We start from the raw sequence: 15,652 nt of genomic DNA, 5'->3' as shown, positions 1-15,652 counted from the left end.
TGAAAACTACCCAACTTGTGGAAGAAAACAGAGAATAAGTATAAGGCAACCAGAATGACAAATGTCCACCACATGGTTCCACCACCTACAACTAGCTGTGTGACCTTGGTAAAGTTAACTTGGATGATCCCGTCTCTTGAGGCAGCTGTGTGGATTCCATGGGAAGAAGCATAAAACCCTCAGCCCAGGGTTCTCCTGAGCCTAACCTGAGCTCGGACATTCCTGGATTCCTGGGCATGTCCCAGCCTCCGAGTGCCTCTCGGCATGGGGGTGGCAGGAGGGATCTGAGAGGGGACAGATCATTTTCCCCCCCTTTTTACCCCAACCATATCCTGCATGAGGGACAGATCATTTTGACACCTCCTGGTCTGGGCACCTTTGAGAGCCTGAGATTCAGCTTCTGGTGGGGATATGGTTAGCTGCAGGCATGGTCTTCTCAGGCCCTATGTGAGAGAGAGGACTGTGTGGGGGTCCTCTAGGTGCTCTGAAAAATATTTCTGGTGAGACGTATTTGGGGAGATGCTGGAGGCCCTGTGTCAGCAGGTAGGAGGCACGAGCTGGTGACATCTGTTGATGTGAAATCATTTGTCCCTCTGGTGCTGCGCCTGAGAGAATTTGTGCTGCACGTACATCCTCTCGTTGGATTCTCATTACATCCCTTTAAGGCTGGGAGAGCAAGTACCAGTAGCCTCATTTTTTTTTTCCTCCAGAGGAAGAGAGTGAGGCTACAGAACTAAAAGAAACTTGCTGAAGGTCACTTAGCTCAGGCCATGGGGCCTTTCTTCCTGATCCTGAGCCCAGTATCCTTCCCACCATCCTGCACTTTTTCCTCTCTTGGTACCTCCATTATTAGAACACCTGAATATTCTTAGCTAACAATGGACGACACAAATAAACACATGGTCATTTCCCCACATTTCCGCCCAGGTCCTCTGCAGATGGCAGAGGCCTTTCTCTAAACACGTGGCATGAAAAAGCGTTTCACAGAGTGGAAAGAGAGCTTCAGCATTAATCAGCAGGAAACAGTGGAAACTGGCTTTGCAGGGCATGGAATGGACTCCTGGGAGGACACGCAGCCCGAGCTCACGGTCGGAGACTCCTAGTGCTGGGAAGTCGGGGCTGCCATCCCAGGGCCTGGGTGGACGACCTGCCAGGGAACAGGTGCTTGGACTCGGCCCCCCAGGGCGAGCGCCGTCTGCTGCCGTCCACTGCGGAGACTGGACTGAAGCTCCGAGTGCATTGTTTGCAGGCCAGGATCCTGCCCTGGCCCTGAGGCTGAGGCTGCGGTCGGGGGAGGGGAGGGTGGCTGCCTATGAGACTGGTCTGGAATTGTCCATGTACTTACTGAGCCAAGAAGGAAGAACCAAAATAGACTCTGGGAGAAAGGAGAGATTGGAGGCTCAGAGAGGCAAGTCCTGTGTCAGGCTGGAAGGTGGAAGTAGGATTGTGGGTGGTGTGGAGATGGCGTTGGTGGCCAATGGGGGTGAGGACTAAGGTGAAGAGCCCATCTCACAGGACTCCTGTACCTAGCAGAGGGTAGCTGACCAATGACTATTTTTTGAAGTAATTAATAGTTCAGCAACCAAGGACAGTCTCGTAGGGGGAGGGGCTGCTGAGGCAGGATGGGGCAGGATGGTCCGAGCAGCTGAGCCCCTTGTGGGTCCCTCCAACTCCATGTCAGGCTTCTCTGCCTTCCAGCCCAAGAGGCCACTGCTGCTTTTTCACTCTATCCTGGGGGGAGGAAGGCCCCCAACAAAGTCCATAAGTCCCCACAGATGAGGATGCCTTAGTGAGCCTTCATTTGTCAGCCAAACACGGAAGAGCATTTGTTCAACGCTCTCAGACCTTAACTCACCAACAGGTTAGAGAGCACGTTTTAAATGAAGAGAGAGAGGATGGAGAGAGAAACTTGAATTTGCTCAACCACTCAGAAAACTTTAACTGAGAAACTCCGGGAAATTGAGGATGACCTTAATTGATTTGTTTAGATGTTAACCTTTGGAAAGCAATCTGTATTTGCAGAAAGAGTGGGTACATTTAGTGACTTTGAATGGATGTTTATGATTCGTGGAAGGTGATGACTGTGTTGGCACAATGACCTACGTTCAGTTTGAAGTCCGGGCGGCTCTGTGTATCCAGCGTGAGTCTTTGGTCACTTGGTCCCTTCACCCCTTGCTGGGTGGGTGCACAGAAGCAGAGTGCCAGCTCCAGCCCTGCCTTTCTTGGCTGCCTGACCCTCTAGGCGCCCGACTCTCTGACCTGTGGTGGGTACCCCGGGCTCTGACGGCTTGGTTAGCCCTCAAGGATGCCTCTTGGCTGACTGGGTTCAGTTTCCTTCAGTTCTCAACTTCCCTTGGTTTCCTAATTTCAATGTCATGCCATCCCTTGGGATCCTGTCGGCCAGGCCCTCCCCTGAAGGGTTGACCTCAGTTGCCTTGTTTTTCCCCTCCCTTCCTTCCCTCCTTCCTTGTAAAATGAGACGGTTGCACTGGACTGACTCCAAAATCCTTTCCCACTCTAACTGCTCCGTGGGTCTGAGGAAGGTGGACCTGAGGCATTTGGGCAAGGGCCTCTCTCTGAAACCTCTGAGGGAGGCACGTGGTACTCCCCATGCCATATCCACACAGCTTTTCTCCTACAAGAGAGTGGAGATGGCTTTTCTGCACCTAGCTGGAAAGTCAAATGAGCCGGACAGGGAGCCATGAGGGAAGAAAAGGCCGGGTGGAGAGCAGATGCTCGAAGACCCCCTTGCCGGCCGAGGGCGCGCCCAGGCCCAGCACACCCAGGGCTGTCTGCAAAGTGGATTTTTCATCCTGTCCTCAGGCTTACAAGTCACTCATTGTTCTCAGAAAATAGCAGCTGCTTCTGGGGAGTGTTCAGCATTTGGGTGTGACAACGCAGGAAAGCTAGTGTTCAGCAGAAGGCATGAGCTTCCTTCTGACGAGGAAGCGGAATTCTGGGCAGGGTATTTGTTTTCTACTGCTGCTGTAGCAAATCACTACAAATTTAGTGTCTCCAAACAGCGTAATTTATTATCACACGGTTCTGCAGGTCAGGCCCGGGTCTTGCGTGGCTGCAGGGTTGCTTTCCTTCCTGGAGACTCGAGGGGACGATCCGCTTTCTTGCCACTGGGCAGAACTCAGTTCCATTAGGTTGTGGGACTGAAATCTCCATTTCTTTGCTGGCTCTCAGCAGAGGGGGTGGGAGCTCTCTTAGCTCCTCTCTGGAAGTTTCTCTGTGGTCCTCGTACACAGCCCCTTACACCCCCAAACCAGCAACAGGCCTCCTTCTCACGCTGCCATCTCTCTGACCTCTCTTCTGTTGTCACATCTCTCCTTTTGACCACGGATGGGAAAGGTTCTCATTTTTAAGGAATCGGGTGGGTAGATTGGACCCGCCCAAATAACCCAGAACGATCTCCCCATCTCAAAGTGCTTAACTGAATCACAGCTGCAAAGTCCCCTTTGCCACGTAAGGTCGCACATTCACGGGTTCTGAGCGTTAGGAAGCAGACATTTTTAAGGGCCGCTAGTGCGTCTCCCACAGGCAGGTTGGGCTGTGTGATTCGCCTGTGACTCTCTGCTGGACGTTACACTGAGACGGTGAAACTTTATCAGGCCGCTCACACCACCTGCGCATGTTGGGGGACACAGAGCCACGTGAACTGCAGCAATGCCATTGTGCAGAGCAAGACTTGAATGCGTCTGTCACAGGCACTTTGTGGTCAAACCATCAGATGCCCTGAGTAATTAATGTTCACGTGGCTTCGTGAAATGCGATTATGTAGGCTAGCTTGTAAAGCAGTTTTACAAGAGCTGACACAAGTGGAACCCATTCAGCTTGCTTTTCCTGTTCCAGCTTTTCCAGGCATAGTCAGGACACCCCGGGAACTTCATCTACTGCCCCCTCCCCCGGTCCCTTCCACCAGTGTGGCATGGTCCCTCTTAGGCTCTGACCTACAGGCTGAACCCACAAAGGCAGTGTTGACATGGCCTGAGCCCTTCCTCTGCACTCACACTTGCTGTTCCCTCGGTCTGCAAGGCCCTACCTCTTCTGCCTCCTCCGAGGGCCTAGCCACTCTGCCTACACAGCCTTTGAGCCTCTCTCTGTTCAAAGTGCATCTGAGGACATCACCTGAGAGCCGTGGGAAATACAGAATCTCAGGCCCCACCCCAGGCCTACTGAAGCCAAATCTGCTTTTTACCACCATCCCAGAGGATTCATGAGCACTTTAAAGTCTGAGCAGCACTGGGCAAGGGCCTGCTGAGCGACCCCGCTTCCGTGAAGTCCTTCCTGACTGCCCTTGGACCCAGCTAAATGAACTCTTCCTCCTGCTCCCCGTGTGCCCCAGCTGGACTTTGCTCATAACAAGGGAGTGTAACTGGGTGTTAAAAGGGACTTTTCCTGTTATCCAGAAATTTCAGCAGAGGCCTCAAAGGCAGAGAACAGAACTGTAGGTGCCAAGGCCGAGATGCTTAAACTTTAAACAAAATGGAAGATTTTGAGCATTACCTGAACCAGATATACAACCACTCTTCTTCTGACTTAAAGGAATCTATGATGCCTGCCTAACAGGTCATGTCAGGGTGGGGAAAGAAGCAGATCCTGCAGCCAGGTTGTAAAGACAGTGAGTGAAAGAACAGAGTTACCTTATGGTTGTGCCCTACTAAGTGGGCACAGACTGATTGTTCGCATATCCATCTCTCTCACTAGCATCTTATTATTCATCTGTGTCCTCAGACATGGCAGATGTAGTAGATGCTCAGTTAATATCTAAGGGTTGAATGTTGAAAGCATCAGTGAACCGACCCACTTTTTCACCTACAGGACCTACGAAGAGAGACTTTCTGGCACTGTATAATCCTTCCCAAGGCACTTTAGCTATGGTAAGCCTTGTCGTTACAAAACGCGCCAGGTATGGAGCTGAGCTGGACTTATAATCCTCTCTGAAAACATTTGCTGGCACTCGGTGCTCACAGCAGGGCAGATCTGGGTTTATGGGAACCTGAAGCTTATACAAATTGGTGCCTTTCTAAGAAAAATAGTAACAAGTTATGAAAACAAAATTAGTCATGAATATGAATATTAATTTAGGAGAAATCACAACAAATTGCAAATTCTAAAAAATTAACAAATCCTGCATACATTACAAAATCTGGAAAAGTAACATAATATTTCTTTTGGTTAACTTGGACATACTGCTATAATATGCTTTTTCTACATTTTTTGGCTATATTTTTTCCTACAATGTTTGATTAATGTCCTTGTAGTTGTGGCCTATTATGAGTTCATGTTATCCTTGTTGATGTCTGTATTTTGTGATCAAATCACCAAGACTGCAAATCTTTTTTCGATATATTCATATGACTCACTCTTCTTCATTACATTGGGTTATTCAAACAATTTATTTATGCTCTAAATTTATCTCCTCCTCTTAATGAAGTACCGCTTTGGCATGATCTGATTCTTATAATCATTCTCTCTTCTCTTGTCTTTTTCATTATTTATATTTTCTTATCTATTGTGATTCTTTTTCTCAACGTAATGCTTTTGTCCATCAGACTTTTTTAGCTCCCGTTGTGACAGAACGAGAGAGTTTTTGACGTTTTGAAACCTCTTCCAGTCTTTTATCTTTCAATCTTTGTCTGAGGCTTCCACTGGGATGCTTCCTTCTTAACACATTTGAATTTTGTATAATTAGTAATTCTGAAATAAAGGCATTCTCAAGAGCAGCTCAAATGCATTTAAATATTGCTGAACTGTGTTTTGAGTTCCACGTTACATGATCAGGTCACTCTTTCAGGCCACTGACACTGATCTGATGTGTAAGGGTTTTGTTACCCTGGAATATCTTTTCCTTGTTTTTTTTTTTCTTTCCATATCTGTGGTGGTTTGGTGCACAGTTTCATCAGGAACCACGAGACTTCATCAGAACAGGAGGGTCAGATATTCTAAGGATGGTCTGTTCAGCTGGGACAATACACCTGCGGATGACATCGTATGAGCCGTAGAATCTCCTTTCTTTGTGAAGAAAAGTGGACAAATGTTCGACTTCCAAATCAAGTCTTCGGTGAACTGGTATAACTTTGCTGGAAAGCAGTTTGTCAATATGTATTTCAAGTCCTAAAAATATTTATACCCCCCCTCAAATACACACATATTCCTGTACTTTGACCTAGTAATTTGATTTAGGGATATTAATTCTAATAAAATATTCCTGAAAATGAATAAAGTATTATGCACAAAGATATTAACAATACAGTCCTTAAAATAATTGGAATACGCTTCTCCAACAGTAAATGATTGGTTGTCTAAGTCAGGAAACATCAACCTGATGGGTATTATTACTATTGAAGTTTATAGAATGTTTGTACAAAATGATTCTTACATAATGTTAGGCAAAACAAAAGCAAGATACAAAATTATATATACATTTTGATCTCAGCTAGGCTATACTAATCCCCGTGCTCAGAAACATCCTGGAATATACATTATTTTAAAATGTGCCCTCTCTATATAAGTACACTATATATATCATGAGCACCCTCCCATGTCAATAAATATAGCTCTATGACATCATTTTTAGTAGTTCCATGGCATTTCTTTGTATACAAGAACAAAGATTTAACTGATCTCCCATTCTAAGACATTCAGCTTCCAATCTTTTCCTGCTTTAAGTAAACCAAAATGCATGACCTTGCACATTGATCTTTAGCCAGTTCTCCAGTTATTTCCTCAGGATAAATTCCTAGAAGTGGAATTGGTGGGTCAAAGGCATTTTTGGGGCTTTTGAAACTTATTGCTAAATGACCTTCCAGAGAGACTATAAAGTTATGCTCCCACCAGCAGTGATGAGTGCATGGTCTTGCTCTGGTGCCTTTGCTAACACCAACTCATCAATTTGTTTTAAAATTAAGAAAATATGCCTGCAATAGATTTGAAACATATTAAGGTTTTTTATTACACAATCCCAGCTTGCTATAGTAACGATGATTGCAGTTAACATTTATTGGGCAGTTACCTTGTCCCAGACAATGTGTTACATAAGTTAACTGTTGTACTCCTCTGGAGAGTTCTATGAAGTAGGTACCATCACCAATCCATTGCACATGTGAGGAAATTGAGAAACAAAGATGCTAAACAAGATGCTCAGTAACAGTCCAAGGTAATGAGGGGATGAAATCTTAGTCTAAGATATCAACCCTGGCCACAGCCTACCCCAAGCTGCACAGATTCTCTATTGAGGGTCCCTGCTAAGATATGCTTAAGCACCCAGTTAGACCTTTCAGTTCAGGATTCGCTGCAGCATCAGAAATTCCTCTAGTCCATATTTAAGGATGAGTCTCAGTTTAGGCAGAGGCCTCAGAGGGAACCACTTAGAAGATGCCGAGAATCTACCTCGTAGGATAAGGTAGACTATCTTTGTAGCACCTGCTGCGACGGTACACACCTGGCCTGCCAGCTCTAGCCCACGGGTCACCCAGGCTGAAGAGTCATAAGAAAAGGCTTACTTGGGAGAGGGCTGAGTAGGATGATGTGCCCACCCCCTTGGGTCAGGTGACCGCCTCCTCCAGGTTTGCCTGAGCCAGTCCTGGCTTTAGCAGTGGAAGTTTTGCATCCTGGGAAACCCCTCATTCCTGGGCAGACTGGGACAGCTGGGTTCCATGTTCTTAGGGGAAGGTTCTGGTGCTTTCTTTTCACCTCCAGACAAGCATAAGGGGCTGGGAGGGTCCACTCTGGAGCCATAGACCTGGGACAGAGCTAACCTTGCATCGGGCACCCAGAGGCCCCCATGCCGGGTCACACTACTGTGCTCTCTCTCTCCCCTCCCTCCTCCCTCTGGGCCCGACCTCACAGGGCCCGAAACCTAGCTAGTGAGCGTGGGGCCTGGGAGGTCGAGCCAGGAGAGAGGAAAAACCAGCAACACAGACCCCATGCCTCCCTATGCCACTTCGAAGCCTGAAGCAGGCCTCCCTTGTGGACGAGGGGCCGAACCTAAAATTTGACAAACTCTAAAGAGTGAGTATTGCACTGGCTGGGACATTTTAGTCGCTGAAATGAGACCTGAAAGGCTCCAGAAGCACTGTGGAAGCTGCCGGGACGTTCCCTGGGGATGGGGAAGAACAATCGCAGAGGGCAGCAGGAAGGCGGAGGCTGCCGAGTGCGGCCTTCTCAGTAACCAGGTAGCACAGATCGGCCACTGTGGGCCCCAGCCCAGGTGCCCACGAATGGAGCATCCCAGCTCTCCAAACTGCCAGGGCCCAACCTTCTCCTCCCCCAAGCAGCTACAGTAATAAATGATAGCTTGTTGCTATATGCAAAATCCTGTAATAGGTCCTTTATAGACATTGTTTTCTTTTGTCCTTATAATTAACCTGTGAGATATTATTATCATCCTCATTTTTCAGAGGCTTAGAGAAGTTGAGGAACTTGCTCAGCTATTAAGTAGCAGAGGTGGCTTGAAACCAGTTCTGTCTCCATCCGAAGCCCAGCCCCAGTTCACGGTTCCCGCGGCCTCCTAGCTCTTGCCTGGCCTAACCTCCCTGCCCCCCACCAGGCACCCAGGAGGGATGTCTTCCCGCTGCGACCTCGGTGGGCTAGCTGGGTTTCCACTCTTCCTCCACTTGGAATGTGTTTTTCATGGAAATGATATAATGAAGGGTTGCTTCGACTCCACGGTGGTCACTTATCGGTTAAGTTACCCCTTGTGACCTGGCCTGGGGTTCTAACCATACTGGACCATGTGATTTCCCGGGAAGAAAACACATCCTGGGTTCTAAATAGCAAATTCTGCACACAATGTTAAGACATAGCTTATTTGTGAGTTAGGGAATGTCTGCCTGTAAACTATTTTAATCTGTATGACAAGAAAAATAAACTGGGCTCTTTCATTATGCTATTTGGGTTGTTGGTTGAAGTAACATAGGAGAAGTGGCGCTGCCACAGTTTGTCCTACAAGGACATCAGCTATTTGAATTATTCAATCTCTTAAAGAGTTGGTGACTAAGTGTATGGTACTGAAAACAATATGGTTTAGGGAGTGGATTAGGAGTCAGGTGAGGAGGGTCTAGTCTTGCCCTTGTCCTTACCCAGTTGTGTGACCTTGGGGGGTTCACTTTACCTCTCTGGGCGTCAGCTTCTCAATCTGTAAAATGGGAGGATGAACCTAGAGAACCCCAAGCTCCCTTCCAGTTCTCAGATTCTAAGACGTACAAACAGCCTCAGGTGCAGAATTACAAATGAGAGGTCCGCTCAGAAATTGTGTTTCTTTCTTTTACTTCCCTTTGTAATTTCTTTTTTTTTAAATCTCTCAGTAGTGGTGGACCATGGCAGAAGAAAAAAAGTGAAAGTCAGGTTCTTTTGGGTTAAATGGAGCATTTAATGACGGTTAAGCAAAAAGATGTGTGATGGGCCTTTTTCTCACGTTGGATGTTTGGCTAATGGATCAGCAGATCCTGGCACCCAAGTGACAACCTGCATTGAAAAGGGCGGAACTTGGCTCTCCTGCCCGGCCAGCTGTGAGAGCTTGAAAGGGAAGCTATGGGGGGAATGTCTTTCATTTCCCCCTGGAAGCCGAGAGGACGTTCAGCTTAGCGTTGCCAACTATGTAATGTGGGCTCGCCTCTAAAAGAAGCCTTTTTCCTTGGACGTCTTTCAGGCCGCAGTATTCCCCTTGGCACCCCCACCCCCTTGGAACAAAGCCTGCTGTAGAGTCTGGGTGCGACTCAGACCAGCCTGGGAAAGAGTTCATTTAATAATGGCAGAAAGGCTGTGATATGTCTTCAGGGGCTTTTTTTAAATTGAGGACAGGATTTGTCTACTTGTCTGTTTTTGCCCCATCTCTTTCCGCAACGATGGCTTACAGCAAGGACACTTAAAATGATGCTTAAAACAAAAGCAAAAAGAGGTAGAGAACCAGGCCCAGGGGAAAATTGGAGCAGAAAATCAAGATCAGGTAAAAGAGGATCAACTATGAAGCCAAATAGTTGTTATAGCTGAAATTCCAATTCAGCTAGTGTCAAAGCAAGAATGGGACACACAGTTGCATAACCTTTAGTATCAGGGAGAAGGAAGGGGTTCTGGTCATTCAGAGGAATGTTCTCTTGTCCACTCATTCAATAAGTATCTAATAAATGCTCACCATGTGCCAAGCACCATGAGAGGTAGTCAAAGACGAAAGGGCTTCACTCTGCCCCCAGGAACTCAGAATCTAAGGGAGACTGGGTGAAGGAACTATATTTATGTACCTACTATGTGTTAGACACTATGCATTTAATTAGCACTTACTGTATGTCAGACACTATACATTTAATTATGCATTTACTATATGTCAGACACTATGCATTTTAATTTAACTTTTATAAACACTCATATCAAGTAGACATTATTATCTCCTTTTTACAGATAAGAAAACAGACTCGGTCTATTCCCACTGCTGGTAAGTATTGAAGTTAGGATTCAAATCAAGACCATTCTCTTTTTTATATGGTGCTAGACTGTTGGTGGTCTACCTAACTTCCAGTATTTATTCTCCCCTTTGCTTTCTAACAGAACTTCAACTTTGTTTAGTTATTTATCATTCTTCAAAATAGCTGATGTGGGCCAAGGGACAATGACCTCACATTTCTTACAACAAGATTGGTTAAGACAATCACAGTAATCCCCTGTGCTTGGTTTAAGAATCTGGGCTTAAACCAATCAATATGTGATGTTCTCCTGGTGACTGTCTTAGATCTAGGATTACATAAGTGGGCACAATAAGCTTGAAGAAACGAACATCAATTTCATATTGTGGGGAAATTCTTTCTTGCTGGAAGTACACTAGTAGGTATGTTGCTGCAGGCAGTCTTTTGGTGACTCTGGGGGAAGCTGACTTTTCTGATACCAAGAGTTCTGACACCAACTTGTATGCTGCAATACAATTCCCCAGATACAAACGTAAGTATGAATCTCACCCAGAGTTAGTGCAGACCCCACATGCCAAAGGGCATAGCATCCTATGAGACTGTCCCACTTTAGAATGACTCACAGAGCTCAGGAAAGCCTATACTTAAGGTTTCAGTTTTACTATAAAGGATGTAAATCAGAAAAACAGGGCAAAGTCTAGGAGGGTCTGAAATGCAGAGCTTCTGGGCCCTCTTCTTGTGGAATAGGGGCACATCACTCTCCCAGCTCATCAATGTGTTCATTATGTTCATTAATTAGAAAGCTCCACTGAGCCTCGACATCCAGAGTTTTTATTAGTGTTTCCACAGGCTTGATTAGTTGAATATTGGCCACGTGACTGACCTCAATCTCTAGCTCTCTCCACATCCCTGGAGGTAGGGCTGGCTCCAAACCCCAACCCTCTAACCACATGGTTGGTCTTTCTGGTGACCAGCCCTAAGCCTGAGCTGTCTCAGCATAAACTCAGGTATGATCCACGGGGCTCATAAATAACAAAGACAATCGGATCACTTGAGAAATTACAGAAGTTTTGGAAGCTCTGTGCCAGGAACCTGGGAAAGACCAGACAAATACTTTATTATACAACACTGCCCTTCAGCCAACCTGAAGGTCATGAAGAAAATGTTGATAGAACAGGAGGGAAACAAAGCCAGAGCCCTGATCAACCTGCACCTGCAGCCCACACTACTTTGCACTTTGAAATATATCTTTCCTTATCATTTAAGCCATTTTGAGTGGGTTTCTGTCCCTCATAGCTAATTGATCTTACATTTATTATTATGTTAATACTTTGAGCTGTAAGAAACAGAAAACCTAACCAAAAATAACTTAAATGATAAGAACTTCTGTTATTCCACAAAATGAAAAGTCTGGAGGTAAAACAATTCTAGAGTTTTTACTTTACTTTGTCACTCACAGCTGGGACAAGTGAGCCAAGTGAGGCACTCACCTTAGGCACAAAATTTCAGGGTGTACACAAAAAATTCAGTGATCAAAATAAACAATATTTAATGCAATATTTAAAAAAATTAAAACTGAAAATTAATGAAAAATTACAGTAAACAAAATGTCAAAATTTTAAGTAAAGACAGTATCAATATTATGATCAGTATTACTGATTTTTCTTTTTTGTGTTGGGCTTCAATATTGCTCAACATGGCACTGTCACTATCCCCGATTTTATTTAAAATTTTGACATTTTGTTCATTGTGGATTTTTTTATTTTTTATTTTTTATTTTTATTTTTTAGTAGAGACAGGGTCTCGCTCTTGCTCAGGCTGGTCTCAAACTCCTGACCTCAAGCAATCCTCCCTCCTCGGCCTCTCAGAGTGCTAGGATTATAGGCATGAGCCACTGCATCTGGCCCTCATTGTGGATTTTTTGCATTAATTTTCATTTTAAAAAATATTAATTATCTTGGCAGGACACAGTGGCTCACACCTGTAATCCTAGCACTTTGGAAGGCTGAGGCAGGAGGATCACTTGAGGACAGGGGTTCAAGACCAGCCTGAGCAACATAGCGAGACCCCATCTCTACAAAAAATAGAAAAATTGGCCAGGTGTAGTGGCATGCACCTGTATTCCTAACTACTCAGGAAGCTGAGATAAGAGGATTGCTTGAGCCCAGGAGTTTGAGGTTGCAGTGAGTTATGGATGACGTCACTACACTCTAGCCTGGACAACAGAGCAAGACTCTAAAAAATATTAATTATCTTGATAACTGAGATTTTTGACACCCCCTTAAATTTTGTGCCCTAGGAGGGTGCCTCCCTCACCTTGCACTAGTCCCACTCTGTGTCACCTTCCCATCCTCAGAATGTTGACTCTAGACCTCAGCTATTTCCCTTCATGGGTGCACAGTGACTGCTACAATTCCAGAAATAGGAACATCAAACAGAAACAAAAGAATGTTTTCTTCTGTGCATCTTTTTCATCAATAAGGAAGACTTTTCCAGAAGCTTGCAGCAGACTTCCTCACTGCCCAGAATTATACCACGTGTCCACTCTAAGCCAGTTGCTGCCAAGAGCAGTGGAACGCCATGCTTGGCTTAGAGTAGCCAAGGTCTGAGCCTGGGGAGGAGCTTTCCCTGAGCACATGGACTTGTGGAGGCTGGACACCTGCTCAAGCTCCAGACTTCATCCTAAAGAATATACAGTATGAAGTTCAAAAAGAAGCCCCACCGGTCTGCGGTGTTAGAGTTCAGGAGTGCTCTCACCTTTGCGGAGGTGGATGGGGGCATCGAGGGGAGGGGATACAGCTTCTGGGATACAAGTAATGTTCTACTTCTTAACCTGGGATGTGGTTGCATGGACGTGTTCACCGCCAAGCTGTGTGCATACGATTTGTGCACTTCTCTGTACGGTGGCCACTCCAAGTGTGGTCCACGGCCCAGTAGCATCGACATCACCTCTGAGCGTGTTAGGAATGCAGAATCTCATGTCCCACTGTCTACTGAATTGCCTTGGTTTCATGGCTCCGCACACTTTCTGCACTTTAACAGTATTGCCAGGTGATACACTCACACATTAAAGTGTGAGAAACACAACATTATACTTCAATTTGAGAAACTGCCTTTGTAGGAAATATCAGGGCTTTGCCAGCAATGAAGGAGGTGGGGGAGACTGGGTTTGGGTAGAGAAAGAACAGTGCTGACTCCCAAGCTGCATTATAAGCTCTTTGCAGTGATGGGCTGTGTGTGGCTGGCTCCTTCTTATTGTCCACAGCGTTTACAAAGTGGGTACTTACCATTCCCTGCTCAGTGGCAACTTTGTACCACTCGCTTCCCCTCTTCACCTATTCTTCCTTCTCTTCATTTCCTCTTCACACTCTGTTCTTTAAAATGGGCTCAGGCAGCACCTAGAGGCTGGAGACACTCTGGGTGCCGACCTGCTCATGTGGCAAGGACAACCACACAAAGTAGGTGCGAGATGGCAATTTCTTCTGCTGTTTGAGCCTCATTCCTTTGAAAGTAGCAAAGAACTATCCAGAGACTGGGGAAATGGTAAGAAAATCTCATGCTTATTGAGAAAGAGCACATACCAAAGGCCTCACTGTAACTAAGCACTGCCCCCTCCGCTGGAGCCATCAGATTGGAAACAGAGGCCCAGCCTCTGGTCAAGGAGCCCAGCTCCAGGCCGGTGGGGATGGGGGCGTCCATGGAGGTGGGGTGTGTGGTGCCACACGTGACTCGATCTTTTGCCCACATAAATGCGGGCAAAACAACTTAAAATATACATCTGCCTAACAGTGATTCCAGCCCTGCAGGGCTTGGTGAGCAATATTGGTTCTGCAAGAATACTCTGTATATGTTTTGCCAGAAGTATCATACGCTGGGATTCTAAGCTCCAGAAACATAGGCATTTTAGGAACTGTCCACTTCATTTCTTTGCTCTGATTTAAGATAAAAATTCTGGTTCTGATTCCTGCCTACAATCTGAGCTCTCTTAGACCCCCATTTGGGACCCCACTTGTTAATGCTGAAGAGTCCCTAGAGACGCCGAGGGAACTAGCTCAGGGGTGGAGCAGCAGGCAGGAGCAGGGGAAGAGGCGTCCACTATACGTATCAGGCACGGAAAAGGTCCCAGGTCAAGGGCAAATGTTGGCAACGGGGGAACTGAGAAGTTTAAGGGAGCTGGCCTTGTGATCACACAAAAGGCTTCTCTGCCACCTGGGGGCCCACACAAAAGCTCCTGAAAAACACGTGTCTACATCAGGGAGATGACAGGGCAGCCACCCCAACTCTGGGCAGGGCCGGCGTCCTGGGGTGCAACCTGTGCAGTCACACAGGCCCCCCGCTCGGAAGAGCCCTGTTGCCGTCTCTAACTAATTTTACACAAGGGGCTCTGCAGTTTCATTTTGTGTTGGACTCCAGAAATTATGTAGCTGGTCCTTTTTCTTTTTTTTTTTTTGAGACAGAGTTTCACTCTGTTGCCGGGGCTAGAGTGAGTGCCGTGGCATCAGCCTAGCTCACAGCAACCTCAAACTCCTGGGCTCAAGCGATCCTCCTGCCTCAGCCTCCCCAGTAGCTGGGACTACAGGTGTGTGCCATCATTCCCCGCTAATTTTTTCTATTTTTAGTAGAGATGGGGTCTCGCTCTTGCTCAGGCTGGACGCGAAATCCTGAGCTCAAGCAATCCTCCTGCCTCGGCCTCCCGGAGTGCTAGTGTAGCTGGTCCTGAATGCTAGAATGGCCAGCAAGGGGACGTGTCTTTCACCTCCTCCGAGCCTGAGGCCCATGGTGCCCAGGCAGACTGGATCCTGCCCCAGAGCAGCCTTATTCTCTCTGCTTCGTGCCTTCTCTGTCTTGTTTTCGATCCTTTCCTTTCTATCCCGATGAATCCCTTGGAAGTGAAAGTTTCCTTTTGCTGCCATACAAACTACCACAAACTTGGCGGCTAAAACAATCCAGACTTACTGTCGGACAGTTCCATGGGTTAGGAATCCCACAGGGGTCTTGCTGGGCTAAAATCAGAGTATCTCCTAGAGGCTCTGGAGAATCTGTGTTGTTGCTTATTCTAGCTTCTGAGGCCTCCCACATCCCTTGGCTCGCGGCCCCTTCCCTTCCTCCATCCTCAAAGCCAGCAAGGGCGGGGGGAGTCCCCATTTGGCATCACCTTGGCGTCTTCTGCCTCCCTCTTCCCCGTGCAACGGCCTCTGTGATTCCATCGAGCCCTCCTGCGTAACCTCCCTATCTAAAGGCATTAC

At 46.6% G+C, this 15,652-nt stretch overlaps 1 long non-coding RNA gene across 1 annotated transcript; it reads left to right on the top strand.

Annotated features, from left to right (window-relative positions):
• Positions 1-1,001: 1,001 nt before the first annotated feature.
• Positions 1,002-6,160, top strand: LOC123643574. The gene is made up of 3 exons (XR_006736838.1): positions 1,002-1,088; positions 4,828-4,886; positions 5,904-6,160. It is a non-coding gene; the product is annotated as an uncharacterized LOC123643574 (long non-coding RNA).
• The last annotated feature ends 9,492 nt before the right edge of the window (positions 6,161-15,652 follow it).

This window comes from Lemur catta, chromosome 8 (assembly GCF_020740605.2).
Source record: "Lemur catta isolate mLemCat1 chromosome 8, mLemCat1.pri, whole genome shotgun sequence".
In the NCBI taxonomy this organism is placed as follows: domain Eukaryota; kingdom Metazoa; phylum Chordata; class Mammalia; order Primates; family Lemuridae; genus Lemur; species Lemur catta.
The sequence above is the reverse complement of the archived record's forward strand: the minus strand, read 5'-3'. Positions and strand labels throughout refer to the sequence as shown.